This window comes from Corylus avellana, chromosome 1 (genome assembly GCF_965113065.1).
Source record: "Corylus avellana chromosome 1, dhCorAvel1.hap1.2, whole genome shotgun sequence".
NCBI classification, from domain to species: Eukaryota; Viridiplantae; Streptophyta; class Magnoliopsida; order Fagales; family Betulaceae; genus Corylus; species Corylus avellana.
Window position 1 is genome coordinate 35387721 of NC_142490.1, and position 16753 is coordinate 35404473.

Consider the following 16753-nt stretch of genomic DNA (forward strand, 5'->3'; position numbering starts at 1 on the left):
TGGTTTTCTAGATTCAATCGCTCACATCGTCCGTCTCTCTGGTTTTCTCGGTGCATGTTAAGCAAGGTAAGTTAGTAGCTTGATCTTGGATTGCTGATTTTGGGTTCTAGATTGCTGATTTTGGGTTCTTATGTTGTTGATTTTGGTATTTTGATTTTGGGTTCTTAGAGTGCTGATTTTGTTGGGATATATGGCTGTTGATTTTGATTTTGGTACATTATTGCTGATTTCGGTATTATGATTTTATAAATGGGTTCTTAGATTGATTTGTTTGGAGCTGTATTAATTGAGTGGCAATTTATACTGCTTGTTATTACTAATTTGCAATTTATACTGCTTGTTAGTTTTAGTTAGCCACCTGTTAGTATAGTTATGGACTGAAGTTTGAAATAAATTTTTTGTTTGAAGTTTAACTTGCAACATGGCGAATGCTGACATTAGTGAGTTGCAGCTTGTTTATGAAAATACAGTTGAGGAGTATGAGAATGAGGATGAGTTTGAAATTAGCTTAGGTGCTAATACAAATGACGAAACTTGTAGTGTTGAGGTTCCTAATATTGCTACATCAGGATTGGTTAGGGTTTCAAATGCAGAAGAAGGTAGTTCAATCAATTCACATAAGAGAAAGGAGAGGTAGAAGATCTCTTTCGTTTGGAATCATTTTATTGAAGTAGATGAAGGTGGTGTGAAAAAAAATCAATGCAAATGGTGTAAGACTAAATTCAAAAAACAAAAACAAAATCTAGTAATACATCTACATTGGTTAGGCATTTGAAAAATTGTTTGAGTTTCATAGGATTCAAGAAGCAAAAGACTTTGTCGGTTGATGCTAGTGATAATGTAGCAAATTTCCATTTTGATGAGACTAGGGTGAGAGAACCTGTTTCTCACATGATCCTTTATCATGAGTACCATTTTATGATAATGGAGCATGTGTTATATAACAAGGTTATGAAAGCTTGCACACTACATTGGAGAAAGATTTCTCGGATTATTGCTAAGGCTTTGTGTTTTGCTACTTATGAAAGGAGAAAAAAAAAATGAAGTCTTTTTTGAGTAAGGTTAACAAAGTTAACATCACAACTGACATGTGGACTTTATGTCAAAATTCTTCTTACATGGTTGTAACATGTCATTTTATAGATGCAACATGGGATTTAAATAGGCGTGTGTTAAACTTTTGTACTCTTCCCCCTCCACACACTGGACATGCAATTGTTGAGACACTATTTAAATGTTTTAGAGATTGGGGCATTGAGAATAAAATTTGTTCAATCATTGTAGACAATGCAAGTGCTAATGATTTAGTAATGAGGTAGTTACGAGATGTTTTTAACAAAAGGATATTGTTGGTTGTTGGAGGGAAGCTGTTTCATGTTAGATGTTGTGTACATGTAACTAATTTGTTGGTTAAAGATGGGCTGACCGAAATTAAGCCAATTGTTGATTGTGTTAGGGATGGTATTAAATACCTAGTTGCATCTGAATCGAGGTTACTGAAATTTGCTGAGCATGCAACAAATTTGCAATTGTCTAAGAAAAAACTATTTTTGGATGTGCATACCCGTTGGAATAGTACCTATATGATGTTGGCAATTGCACTTGATTTTAGGGAGGTTTTTCCTATGTATAGTTATAATGATAATATATTTACTTGGGTGCCATCAATTGAGGATTGGGTTAAAGTTGAATATGTGTGTGAACTCTTGGAGGTACGCAACTGAGTAACCAAGATTGTATCTGGAAGTGACTATCCGACAGCTAACTTATTCCTTCCTGAAGTTTGGCGGATGAAGGATATCCTAAACAAGAAATCTGATGATGAAAATGAATACATTAGATCCATGGCACAAAAAATGAAAATTAAGTTTGATAAATATTGGGGTGAGTGCAATTTGTTGATGTCAGTTGCTGCAATTCTGGACCCAAAGTGTAAGATGTTGTTGATCAAATTTTGCTTTCCAATAATCTACAAAGAGAGTGAAGTTGCTGCAAATATTAAGCTTGTTGAAAAAAGTATGAAAGAAATTTATGATGTGTATGTCAATGAGCACAATTCAAATCTTGTGGAACAACATCTTCATAAAAGCTCTTCACGTGGTGCTTCAAGTAGTAATGCAATTTGTGAAAAGGGTGAAGGTGGTAGGGATTTGTTTGAGTCATTCCTTAGAACTACAGATTCGGTGCAGCAACCTATTAAATCAGACTTGGACATATACTTGGAAGAGAGTGTATTCATACCTAAGAAGGGTTTGGAATTTAATGCATTGGAATGGTGGAAAGCCAATCCCTTGAAGTACCGTATTTTGTCTAAAGTAGCCAAAGATATATTGTCAATCCCTATTACTACAGTGACTTCAGAGTCTACTTTTAATGCTGGGTGAAGGGTTATTGATCCCCATAGAGCTTCACTAGAACCTGAGACAGTGGAAAAATTGCTATGTGAGGCTGATTGGGTGAGAGCAATGTATGGGCTAAAAAGGGGTGGTTCGGTAAGTTTCAATTTTTCCTAAATTATTTTTATTATTTTCAATTTCTTAATATCTTGTACTTGAACTAATTACTTAGCATTTGTTATATTAGGTGGAGGATATAGATGATTGTGAGGTGGAGATTGATCTGCCAAAGGGAAAATAATTATTATTGTTCAATGTTGCATTTTAGTTGATTCTGTTAGTTGATTATATATGGGATTGTGAGGTGGAGATTAATATGTTTTGTTTGTTTAATGTTCTTTAACATTTTAGTTGATTTTGTATGGATGATTGTAATGTTGTGATTAATCTGTTTTGTTTGTTTAATGTTTTTTAGCATTTTAGTTGATTCTATTAGTTTTAATTGTAAGGTTGAGATTAATCTGTTATGTTTGTTCAATGTTCTTTAATATTTTAATTGATTCTGTATGATGATTGTAAGGTGGAGATTAATCTGCTGGAGGGAACATAATTATGTTTGTTCAATGTTCTTCAACAATTTAATTGATTTTGTATTTCTGTTTGTTGATTATGTACAATATGATTGATTGTGAGGTGGAAATTAATCTGCCAGAGCTAGAGGAAACATAATTGTATGGTTTAGCAAATTAGTGTCAATTTGTTTGTTTGATTTATTTTTTTATTTTTATTTTTTTATGTTAAGATTTTGAATTTAAAGAAAAAACTCTAATACACTTAAATTACAAAAAAAAAAAAAAAAAAAAGTCGAGCTCGAGCTCGAGCCGAGCCCGAACAACCTATGCTTGGCTCGTTTACAGCCCTAAGTATGCATATGAGATGGGAGATGTAACCGTACATATGTACATCGTTATGGATAGATGATGCATGATGACTTTCCATATGTTTTGTTGCTTAGTTATGCTTCTGAACTTGTGTTCACCCTAAATAGTGAATGCACATCTATGGGTGTAACTAAGCTATATATTATGTAAGCATGTATAACGTTAGATGGTATAGTATGCGCATGTTCCAAGAGCGGTAGATCGGGATTATGTATACTCACACAAGTGATATAGTATGATTTCAAATGATGGATTATTTTGGAAAGCCTAGTAAGTCCTATTCTACTGAGGTCTCTATTTCATGGAGACGACGAACTCATAATTTCGCCTACATCATAGATGGTGGTGAATCCCGTGGTGCAGACGATGTTGTCGATGTTGATGCAGGTATAGGGACAATAGATGATGACCTAGTGGCTATGTATCTAGGTTACTATGATGTCTGAGGCTTAGATGCATCGGATGTTTATTTTGTTGGACTACTCGTTAGTCCTCTTTTGTAGAGCAGTTATGTATATGCTTAGACATTGATATTTTGTATATGTCTCATGTCGCATGTGACACTTTTGTATAACCATTCTTTTGTATGTAAAACTTTATTCACATAGATGTATTTGTCGACTTAAATGTGTTAAGTATGTCTAATGTTATTTGTATTACTCTACAAAGATATAAACTTTAATGAATCATTAATGATGCATGTAGCTTTGTGTGGCATATTATATTGTCAATCAGGTTAATGCATGGGTTCATGGCATACTGCAGTATGGCCATGCCACTGTGATAATTCGCTTTGTTGTGAGTTATCAGTTTTTAAAAGAAAAATTTTTAGTCATATTTTTATCAAGCGGGTCGTCACAGAAACCCTAAGGCTCTGTTGCTTCGACGGAAAACACTCAAAATGCCAATCAAACCAGACAGAGAAATGAGAAATAGAATAGAATGAGTCAACGAAACTTATAGAGTCGGTGAGCGAGGAGACCCGGAGCGAGTGAGACTGAACTCGGCGCTGAAATGTCTACCCCAACCCCAAACTAAAACGACACATTATCCCCAATGTGGCCAGAAATACAATACCGGATGGGCGGTGCAAGCTGGGTGTAACGTAAGAGAACGCTCCCCCAAACTTGAATGGCAAACACATCTCCTGAAAAACACAACAAAAACAAAACAAAACAAGCAAAACCAAATCAAATGACAACAAGAAACTAAAAGTTACAAAGGGTTGCCTCCCACAAGCATTAAGTTTACAGTCCTTAGCCACACTTTCCATAGCAGTTGCGTTGGATGATTCAAACGGCATGCGACAGTAGGCAAACGCACCAAACGCAAATGTGAGGGTGGTGTCCTCTTGCTCGTTAGGATCCCAAGGGACTTGGTTGTAGCTGGAATGACCATCAATCACACAGTAATAAGGGTGTCCAGCTAACCGATCCACCAACTGATCAATGAATGAGGGAGGGAACTGATCTTTCCTTGTAATGGCCTTCAACTTGCTGTAATCAATGCACCCTAGCCATCTTATTTGAACACGAGTAGAGAACAACTTGTTATCCTTATTCCTCCCCACGGTCACATTTGGCCACTTGGGCCACACCTGAATGGGTCTGACCCATTGCTCTTAGAAATCAACTTGAGAGGCTTAACGACTGATGAATATAGGTTGGGGAATGATATCTCAGTGGTTTCCCCATACTCCGGCTGCATCTCAGGAATGGGATCCAAAACAGCTTCAGCTTGCTCAAATAATTCATCAAAGTCCAGATCATATCCTAATTGAGCAAAGCATTCTAGCTCAGGGTCATCCATACTTGGCTCACTCACAACCTCAGAGGGCTCAAGTAACCTGTCAAGGTCCATATCTCCTCCACACTGAGCAAAACACTCCACCTCAGGGTCCTCAATACTTGGCTCATTCAACGTCCTAGCTTGCTCAAGTAATCTATCAAGGTCGAGATAAACTCTAGATTGGGCAAAGCCCTTTATCTCAGAATCCTCAATACTTGGCTCACACAAACTCCCCGCTTGCCTAAATACCCAGTCTAAGTCCAGATCATCCTCATCTTGAGTAAATCACTCCACCTCGGGGTCCTCCAAGCTTAACTCACTCATCTTCTCATCAGTTATCTCTTCAATTAAGCACACATTGTGGATCTTATTATAGTTAAGTGGCTGCTTATTGATGTCGAAGATGTTTAGTTCCACTGTCATATTCCCAAAAGAAATTTTCATGACACCAGTCCTACAATTGATTAGGGCATTAGCCGTAGCTAAGAAAGGTCGCCCTAGAATCACAGGGATTTGACTCTCAACATTTGGAATTGGTTCCGTGTCTATCACTATGAAGTCCGTAGGGAAATAAAACTTGTCCACCTTGATTAATACATCCTTAACTATTTCGCTTGGTCTCTTCACTAACCTATCAGCCAATTGGAGTGTCATAGATGTGGGCTTCAATTCTCCCAACCCCAATTGTACGTAGATTGAATAGGGCAAGAGATTCACACTTGCTCCAAGATCCAATAAAGCCCTTTCAATCTGGCTGAATCCTATTATGCAAGAAATGGTAGGACACCTAGGGTCCTTATACTTTATGGGAAGCTTGCATTGAAGGATGGAACTGACTTGCTCGGTTAGAAATGCTTTCTTTGGGACATTGGTCTTTCTCTTGACAGTGACCAAATCCTTTAGGAACTTAGCATACGAAGGCACTTGCTGGATGGCATCCAAAAATGGAATATTCATCTGAACTTGTTTGAATACGTCCAGAATTTTAACATACTGTGCACTCTTCTTTGGGGCCTTCAATCTTTCTGGATAAGGAGCTTTTGGGACAAAACTCATAGGGGGTCCTCAACAGTGGGTATGGCTCTAAAAGGCTCAGCAACTCTCCCCTCATTTTTGCCACTATCTTGCCTTTGCAGCACAACAGGGTTCTCTTCTGGCAGAACCACTTGATTGTCCACTTGTCTCCCTGACCTAAGTGTGACAATGGATTTCACATATTCCTGCCTGTGCACAGAATTTGAAAAACTTCCACAAACTGTCCCTTGGGGTTGGGCACAAGCTGACTTGGGAACTTCCCCTTCTCTCTTTCACCCAAGTGATTTGCTATTTGTCCTATTTGACTTTCCATCTTAGCAATTGCTTGGGTATTGACCATGGTTGCATTCTTAACCTCCTGTATGGCCTGGCTATTGGCCATAGTGGAATTCTCATCTAGCCATTTGCCTGAATAAATGTCTTTAGTGCGTCTTCTAGAGCTGATTGTGACGAAGATGTAGGCACTTGAGTAGTATATTGAAATGTTGGAGGTTGCGCTAGATGAGTTAAGTGCCCTTGATTTTGCTGTTGTGCATGAAATCCAGGAGGGTATTGATTCTGAGCACGATGAGGTGCTCATCCCTGATTCAATTGGCTTTGCTTCCATGAGATATTGGGGTGGTTCCTCCACCCTTGATTACAGGTCTTCGAGTATGGCCCACTTGATTGCTTCCTACAATCATTGAAGCGTTCGCTTGTTCCATCGAACACTTGGCATAAGCCGGAAGAGATGGACAATTTTGAACTAAGTGCAGAGAACTCGCACAAATGGAACAACTTTCAGCATTGAATGTGTTGGCTGCGTTGATGGGCTGGCTCACAATGAGAGCATCGACCTTTCGGATGAGTTTGATAAGTGCCAAATATTCCATACTTGGACCCCTTTATTTACATTAGTTAATCCTTTAGTTTTGTCGTTATTTAATGTTTTGTGTTAGTTTTGTGTTTTTAGTATTTTGTAGATCATTGAAGAAAAACTACAGCTTTAAAGGAAAAAATTCAAAGTTTGAAAAAAAGCATACTTTGAGAAGACCTAGATGATGTGGTTAAGTTTAACCAAATTCAAGAAAAATGTTAAATCGGATTAAAGATCAGAATGGATTAAATTTCAGATTGAATAAGATTTCGGATTAGATTCAAATTCAGGTTCTGCACATGTCTCAGTATTTTGACCATAACTTTCCTCTCAAATATCGGATTGAAGTGATTCAAGTGGCATTGGAAATTTACTCAAAATAATACAGTTCATTGTGAAATAGTATTTTCCCAATTCGGACGGTTACTATGCCAAAATCACCCCGCAACTAAAGGACACAAATTTGGACGAATCCGATTCCAATTTCAAACTTTTATTTTAACTGGAGACAGACCTCCGAATTATCTAGGTTTAATAGGGCTTCTAGGACTTTCCTAAGCCTATAAATAGACTTCTTTGCATTCAAGAAAAGATATAGAATTCCATAGAGCAAAATTCTACAGTTTTTCTCTTTTTAGTTTAGGTTTTCTTTATATTTATGTTTTATTTTTATGTGGAGCTAAATTCCCAACTGAGGTTGGGGATGACACCTCACCGATGAAGAATATCAATACTTTCATGTAAGTCTTTATTTATCTGATTTTATTGTGTTTAATATTTCAATTGTTTTACTTCTTTTCAATGTGTGAAGTGATTATTGGATATCTTTTGTAATTTAAGGATACACTTGATGATTTAAGATAATTTCATATAATTGATTGCTTGATTTTATTTGCTTAAATAATTGGATATCCCTTGTGATTTGTTCTACGGATACATTTGGTGTTTCAATTAAGATTGGATATCTTTTGTGATTTATGAATACATTTGATGATTTAATTGATATTTGTTGTGCAAAAATCTACCTAAATTAATAGGTGAATAATTGTACGTTTTACCTCCAAGTGCATAAGGTCAACATAGTAGTATATGGTGCAAGTACAAGATCATTCCTACGAGGATTGTTGAATTTATATTTAAAAATAGATTCCTTAAGTAAAAGCAAACAAAGATTGATTTTTGAAGTGATGATAATAAAGGGTAGGGCTTTGATATCCACCATTAATTATATTTAACTAATATAACAATATGCCAATTCTTTGATCAGGTTATGCATATCTAATGTTTGTCAACCTTAGGGCATGGCGTATACTCCTAAAGCTATAGATTTTCCTAAGCAACAAGTTAGGCATGGCATCTACTCTAACTCTTTTCATTCCTAAGGGATTTAGCATGATTTATACTAAGTTGTTCCTTAGGAAAGCATATGTTCTATGGAAATCGACAAACACACGAGGCCTAGGGCATGGCATATACTCCCGGTTCCCCATATTGATTAACCCAAGAACCCGGCGTGGATTTCTTTTGTTACTTATGTTAAACCCAGGACTCGGCCATCCAAATTGATTTAACTAACTAGTCCATACCACATGCATATGTTGATCAGACACACACATATGAGGAATTCATGCAAGCAGGTATTAATCAAGTTAAATAGCACAACAAGATCATCACAAAGGCGCCAATATTGAAATATTAACAAAACATAACTAGGGCTTCAATCAAGCCCTACTAATTAAATTAGCTACACATAAAGTTGATGTTAAACATCTTCATAAAATAAAAGAAAAGAAAGAAAAAGAATAAACCCGAGACTTGAACGTGAAGAGCTCCTATTCTTCTCCTCCTAGTGTCTATTCTAGAGGCTTAAGGGTCTATTTATAGGCTTTAGAAGTCCTAGACAAAGTAGTAAACCTAGGGAATTCGTAGGGTTTTGAGACCTATTACAAATTGGAATTGAAAACCCTAATATGGAAATATTGTCAATCTAGCCGCCACTTGATAAGTCTCTTGCGCCCGGGTGCGCTCGATTGCAGGTCTGTGATCAAGCCTTCTTCTGTCATGCGCTCGATCGCTCCTAGCTTGGTTCGTGCAGTGTCTTCTCTGGTACTGTGCTCGATCGCAGGTACCCTGCGATTGATCACAGTGTCAGGGAGCTCCAATTTCTCTATCTTCTCTTTTTGATCCTAAATCACCTAGTTTTACTTCATTTTCTTCCAAAAGCCTGTAAAAGTATGAAAAACACAAAAAGGAATTAAAACGGCCTAATTAAGTAAAACCAAAGGAATAAAATATGCAAGTTAAGGGCTGAAAATATGAGTAAGTTTTTAAATTTTAGTTTTAGTTTTTTTTTTTAGTTTATTTTATTTAAAAATATAAAAAAATTAAAAAATTAAAAAAAATGGTTAATGTTTTATGTGGGATATTTGCATGCTAAAAAGTGAGGAGGAAGCATGAATTTTCATTTTAATGATTTTAATGTCTCTCTTAGTTATATGACACCAGCTCCTACCAACTACCATAAAAAAATTTACCCACATAAACCACGTTCATATTGTTTCAATCCTTATCATGAGGAAAACAATTGTCCAGATCTACGAGTTGAGCTCAACGACTTATGGGACAAATTAGACCAAATCAGAGCAACTAGATCTAACTTTTTATATGAACAAATGAACACTAGTTTCTCCAGTCCGGGCTTTGATTCAAATTTCAATTGTTATAACCCGGGCTGGAGCAACCAATCTGATTTCTCAGGACCAGCTCAGGCTACAGAAAATTATGCTCACCAATTTGATGAATTGCACCATTCAGAATATCCGCAGTTCGATCATGAAGCTCAACCTCCTGTTTATCAGTCTACTACTCAAGTGCCACAACCTACACCACAGTCATCACTGGAAGACATGATGAAAACATTCATGCAATCAATGGATAAGAACATACAAGATATGAAGAATACTACTATGAGCAATTCCCAAGATATACAAGATATGAAGAATACTACCATGAGCAATTCCCATGATATACAAGAGCTAAAAGGTTTCACCAATCAAGCCGTACAGGAGATGAGGAATTCCACCATGGCTAACAACAGAGAAATACAAGAACTTAAGCAAGCCATGACCAAGATAGAAGGATAGATCGGTCATCTAGATGCTGACTTCAACAGAATAGAGGAAGAAGAGCTTCAAAGTCAGCTGATGGCTGAAAGGCACTACATAATTGATAACGATGATTCCAAAAATTCTTATTATGAGCATGCCCAAGTCACCATCATACTTGAGAGTGAGGAAATTATAAATAACAAAGATGAGGAAGAGAAAGAGGAGCAAGTTGAGCACCCTGAGCAAGTTGAGCACCATGAGAATAGTGAGCCCCCAATAGATCCTAATTTGCCCAGTGACATGGAAGTGAGTACTGAAGCTCCTGCCTGCATCATTGTCCCTCTTGAGACACATCAAGAGCCCAAAGCTTCATCGCCTGAATGTCTCAAAGAGCCATCTTATGTCAAGATACTCAAGGACTTGTGAACACAAGAACACAAATTTAGGAACTACTTTCCTAAGAAGATCCTTTGAAGCAAGCAATTCTACATAAGATGGCGAAATATCCTTCCAGAGGGGTATGAAGTTTTGAAGAATGGGTGGAAGGGATTGGTTGGACATCCGCATGATAGGGGAAAGCACTGTAAAGTTTTCTCCTCCAGTTTATTTTCTGCACTTCACTACACAAATTCTTTCTTTCCTTTTTCATTACATGTTATTTTTATTTGTTTTTGTTTCTAACAGCAATTAATCTTTTGGTGTTTGTTTCTATGAAGAAAAAAAATATATTGCTGTTAGTTTTTGTTGACAGGTGTTTTGGTGTTTAAGTTTGGGGGATGCCTTAACCTTGTTCACACTCAGATTTCCTTACTTCCGATAATGTATTTCTATACTACACATTGAGGTCAATGTGTAATTCAAGTTTGGGGGTATGGAAAAACACTTTGTCTGTTTATTTTTGTTTTTATATGTTTGTTTTTATTTGTCATTTTGTGTTAAAAAATTTGAAAAAAAAAAAAAATTATGCTATGTTTTTGTCAAGTTTGAGTTAAACTGTGACTGTGATTTGCATTTCATGAGCTTGCTTAAAGGGTTGAACACATCATTATGTTATTAGGAGTCTGAGTCCTTTGACTCATTTTTGAGTAAAAGAGATTTCACTTGTTTTGAGATTAATTTTTAAGAGCACATTAACACGTTTTCTGTGAGGTATGATGTTTGAGCTTAAGCTTGTTCTCTTTGAGATTTGTTGGATGACCTATTGATGAATAACTATTGGCTTGCAAGATCTTAAAAAAAAAAAAAAAAAAAAAAAAAAAATCAAAAAAGAAAAGAAGGAAAAAGAAAAGAAAGATCATGTTGAGTTTTCCGTTGAGTAACCAGACCTTTTGCCTCATTAAGCATTGAGTGTTCGCATCAAAAGGTGTGAAGTTCAGTGTTGATTTATGATATGGCTAGTTTGGCTTCGTAGCCTTTTTGACTTAAGTTAATAAGCCCTTAGGGATGTTCTATATCTAGTGCTCTAAAGCCACCTGGCTTGGGAGCCATTGGCTTAACACTTGTTATGTGGGTCAATTAGAAAGCTTAAGGACATTGCAAAGCCTGAAAAAAAAAAAAAAAAAAAAAAAAAAATCCATATTTTGCCTTGGTTGTTTCATTTGATAGAGATTTTTACAAATTTTGTAGAACTTGTATTGAGTTTAAGCTGAAAGCTTCATGATTGTATGCTAATTACACTTTACACTTTTCAGAACATATGAGGTCTCAATTCTCCATTTATGAGTGAGTTGATTCTAGATTTCCTTTTGACTATGATGATGGTGTTTGTCTTTTTAAGCTTGCTCATGAATAAGAACCATTGTTTATTGTTGTGCAAAAATATACCTAAATTAATAGGTAAATAATTGTACGTTTTACCTGCAAGTGCACAAGGTCAACATGGTAGTATAGAGTGCAAGTACAGGATCATTCCCACGAGGATTGCTGAATTTATGTTTAAAAATAAATTCCTTAAGCAAAAACAAAATAAAGATTGATTGTTAATGTGATGATAACAAAGGGTAGGGCTTTGATATCCACCACTAATTATGTTAAACTAGTATATCAATATGCCAATGCTTTGATCAAGTTATGCATATTTAATGTTTGCCAACCTAAGGGTTAAACTCTAACGCCTTAAGCTATTGATTTCCCTAAGCAACGAATTAGCCACTTGGTCCATGCTCTAATTATTTTCTTTCCTAAAGGATTTAGCATGTCTATACTAAGTTGTTCTTTAGAAAAGCATATGTTCTATGGAAATCGACAAACACACAAGGCCTAGGGCATGGATACATACTCCTAGTTCCTTATGTTGATTAACCCAAGAATCGCGGTGTGGATTCTTTTGTTACTTAAGTTAAACCCAGGACTTGGTCATCCAAATTGATTTAACTAACAAGTCCATACCACATGCACATGTTGATCAGGCATACACATATGATGAATTCATGCAAGCAGGTATTAATCAAGTTAAATAGCACAACATGATCATCACAAGGCGCCAATATTGAAATATTAATTTAACATAACTAGGGCTTCAATCTAGCCCTACTAAATAAATTAGCTACACATAGAGTTAATGTTAAACATCTTCATAGAATAAAAGAAAAGATAAGAAAGAATAAACCCGAGACTTGACTTGAGAGCTCCTATTCTTCTCCCTTCTCCAAGCCCCCTTATTCTAAAGGCTTAGGAGTCTATTTATAGGCTTTAGAAGTCCTTGGAAAAGTAGTAAACCCTAGGGTTTTCGCAGGGTTTCAGTCCTATTACAATTTGGAGTTGGAAAAACCCTATTATGGAAATAGGTACATTGTAGCCGCCACTTGGAATACCTCCTGCGCACTGGTGCACTCGATCGCAGCCCGTGTGCGCTCGATCGCACGTCTGCGATCGATGCCTCTTTTGCCTGCACTCGATCGCTCCTGGCCTGGCTCGTGCAGCATCTCCTCTGGTATTGCGCTCGATCGCAGGTACCCTACGATTGATCGCAGTACCAGGGAGCTCCAATTTTCCCATATTCTCTTTTTGAGCCTAAATCACCCAGTTTTACTTCACTTTCTTCCAAAAGCCTGTAAAAACATCAAAAACACAAAAAGGAAGTAAAATGACCAAATTAACCAAAACCAAAGGATTAAAACATGTAAGATAAGGGCTAAAAATATGAATATTTTAGCGTTTATCACACCCCCAAACTTACATATTGCTAGTCCCTTAGCAATACAAAACAAAAAACAGGAGTGGAAAAACAGAAAAACAAAAGATAAATCCATCTTTCGTGGGATGTACGATTGCATTTAGCATATGCAACAAGCCTTTTAAACCACTAGGAATTCCCTAGTGGACGAGTGAAGTCTCGTGAGGGTTTTCCAGAAATGTTACCCACAAACATCATGCAAGAGTTCATGTCATCCCAAAAATTAAAGCATCACTTCAAGATCATGATTTTTATTCATTAGTAAGTTTTTTTTTAAAAAAAATGAACTCCATCTTCATAATGAATTGGAATCTCAAAGTGCAATTACTTACAAATGACATGCTAAAATATCACAAGTTTGAAAACAGTGTAAAGTGAATTAGCACAAAATTATTAGGCTTCCAAATCTTTCCAATATGTAAATGTTTCCAAATCTCAAAATTCACTGACATTCCTATTAGAATGACACAAGGCATATTTCTTCTTCTTCTTCCTTTTTTTTTTTTTTTTCTTTTTTTTTTTTTGGTCAGGTTGTGCAATGTTGGTTCTCTTAAGCTTTCTAATTGACCCTTGTAACGAGTGTTAAGTCAATGGCTCCCAAACCAGGGGGTTTTAGGGCATTAGGTGTAGAGACACCCCTAAGGAGCTACTAACTCTAGTCAAAAAGGCTACAAAACCAACTAACCATGACAATGATCAAATCCAAATTTTTTACCTTTTGACGTGAACACTCAGTGCTTTGAAACAAGAGGTCCAGTTACTCAGTGAAAAGCCATCAATGATCATTTATTTCACTTTTTTTTTATTTTTTATTTTTTTTATTACAATATACGCCATGGTGTCATCTAATAAGTCATCCAATTTCTTCCAAGATGCAGAAACACACATATTAGACTTCATGTCATACCTCACAAATTATGTGCTAATGTGCCTGTGTGATTAGATCAAACATGTGATTTTTCAACTGGCCTAAGCAAGTAACCAAACTAACAGATTCACTCATCAGATCATGTGTTCAAAATTTTAAGCTCACTGATGAATTCACGCCACAATTCTTTCTCGATCAACCTAAAATTTTTGAGCAACAAGAACATGCAAATTTTTTTTTTTTTTTTCAAACAACACACAAAACAAACAACATGAAATTGGGACAAAGTGTGTGTGAACATGTGTGCCCATACCCCCAAACTTAAATGACACATTGTCCCCAATGTGTCTAAATTAAGGAAAGAGTGTACCCGGGAGATGGTCGAAATAGTCTTGGAAAGCATGGCTCGTAGCACACCCCCAAACTTGAATTGAAGCACACTTGTCCCTGCAAAAGAATAAAACATACAAACAAATAAAAAGGAACAAAACTAAAATGAAATAAAAATTGAACAGAACAAAATAAAAATAACGATGGGATGCTGCCAAGTGTGCTCGATCGCACATGTTGTGCGTTCGACCGCACTAACAGAGTGTGGTAGCATCACCACTGGAGACATGCGCTCGATTGCATGTGTTATGCGATCGATCGTAGTAACAGAATGTAAAAGAAAACGACATAACACCAAAAAAACTAAACACAATGAAAAACACAACAAAATAAAAATCAACAACAAAAAGAAAAGGATATGCTATGGGGTGCCTCCCATGAGCGCTAAATTTGACGTCTTCAGCCAGACTGTGGTCCTCTCTCAATGTGGTCCAGAAGTGGATGCTTCAGATGGTGGAGGAGGTAATCGGCTCAAGATGGACCGCATAGCTTCCTCCATGGCGATCAAGCGTTGATTCATTTGGACCTTATCTTCCCGGGCCTCCCTTCGTTGATCAGCGAGCTCTCTTTGAAGGCCTTCCATTCTGTTACAAAGGGCTTGGTACTGGATGGCTCGAATATTAATTGCAGCTGCATCATCATGGTCCGTTTCGGACTCAGATGCCAGTTCATCTTCAGCCATTGGTTCGGCTTCATCCATCTCTTCCCCAGTTTCCGGGAGTGCTTGGGGCATATGGGAGCAGCTCTTATTCCATTGGCGAATGCCATATAGTGGAGTCGCCGTGACTAGCTCGTCAGCTGCAGTGCCCTTGATACCCTTCTTCCGTAGGATATGTGTGATTAAGTAAGGGAAGGGCAGCCCCCAAGAGTGAGTGAATTATGCTCCCCCAACATGCACTCCATTCCAAAATTTGTTGATTTGGGTCCATATGATGTCGGGGATGGAGTACCATGCATCCTTGTGGAAGGCGTAGAGCGTCTGAAGGAATTGATCACGCCTATGAGTTTTGTGTCCCAAGGGGAAAGCATTCCGATGAAGTACCGAATCCACGAACCATAGCCTTTGTGGCAATTTAGACCGGCTGCCAGCATTGTGGTGTGCATCCGCATATAGTCCTTGACACATATCTTCAATGATTTCCGTGACATAATAGCGGGCTGGTTGCTTGGCAAGATTTGCAGTTTCGGGAGGATGCTCATCGTTGCATTGCAAGGCGGCAGCGATGTCGGCTTTTGTCACATGGACTATTTGCCCCCGAACTTTGGAGGACATTGCCTCCCGGTTGTCGCAGTCATGAAAGAGCTGGGCGTATAATTCTACGACCAGCTTTCGATAGGCGGTAGAGGTGACCTGTTTAAACAGCTTCTTAAGACCCCTTCGCCTAAACTCTGCAACCGCCCATTGAGTTGCTTCATTGTTTTGGAAATCTTCTCTGATGGCGAAGTTGGTTTCAAATAGTAGCTCCCGCTCTTCAAAGGCTGGTGGGGGAGAAACGGCATGAGCTCCGGACCCTCTGGAAGATGAAGCACGTGTTCTAGGCATTTGGAAGTTGGTTGGGAACTTTCATCGAACAGGTGGTGTGCACTGATGATGACTTCAAAGACAACTTCGGTCAAAGATGCTCCCAAACTCCCTGCAAACACTAAAAAAAATCCAACCCAGAGGCAATGTGGGTCGATAAACACCCACAATTGCAAGAAAAATGAAAAAGTTGGAGGTTGGGTGAGTGTTCGGGGATGTTGATGGTTGGGGTGAGGTTGGAATGTGATGTGATTTTCAGTGGAAGATGGTGGTGTGGTGGCCGGAGAAGGGTCTTGGATGGTGGTGGTGTAGTGGATTTGGCAAAATCTAGGTGAAAATTGGTAGAAGAAGGGGTGCCGGAGGTGGAGGTGTGAAATGGGGTTGTACGGTGCCGGGAGAGAGGTTGTGGGCCATAGGGAGAAAGTGACCTAAATAGTTCGCAGGCCTGGCAGGCCGAGTGCGCTCGATCTCACATCTCGTGCGCTCAATCGCACTCGTCCAGATGTGGGCATATTTGGTCATAGTGCGCTCGATCGCACCTGGGGTGCGTTCGATCGCCCTATCAGAGAGTGTTTAGCCCCCTCTCGGTTATTGCGCTCGATCTCCGATACTGTACGATCGATCGTAGTACCAGAGTGTCGAAATTTTTTTTTTTTTTTTTTCTGTTTTTTGGAAAAGTAAAAACAAAAAACAAAACATTAGAGAAAATCAAGACAAATGTGAAGGAAAGAAAAT

At 37.8% G+C, this 16753-nt stretch overlaps 1 pseudogene; it reads left to right on the forward strand.

Annotated features, from left to right (window-relative positions):
• The first annotated feature begins 421 nt into the window (after nt 1–421).
• Nucleotides 422–11763, forward strand: LOC148589748 (zinc finger BED domain-containing protein RICESLEEPER 2-like; annotated as a pseudogene).
• The last annotated feature ends 4990 nt before the right edge of the window (nt 11764–16753 follow it).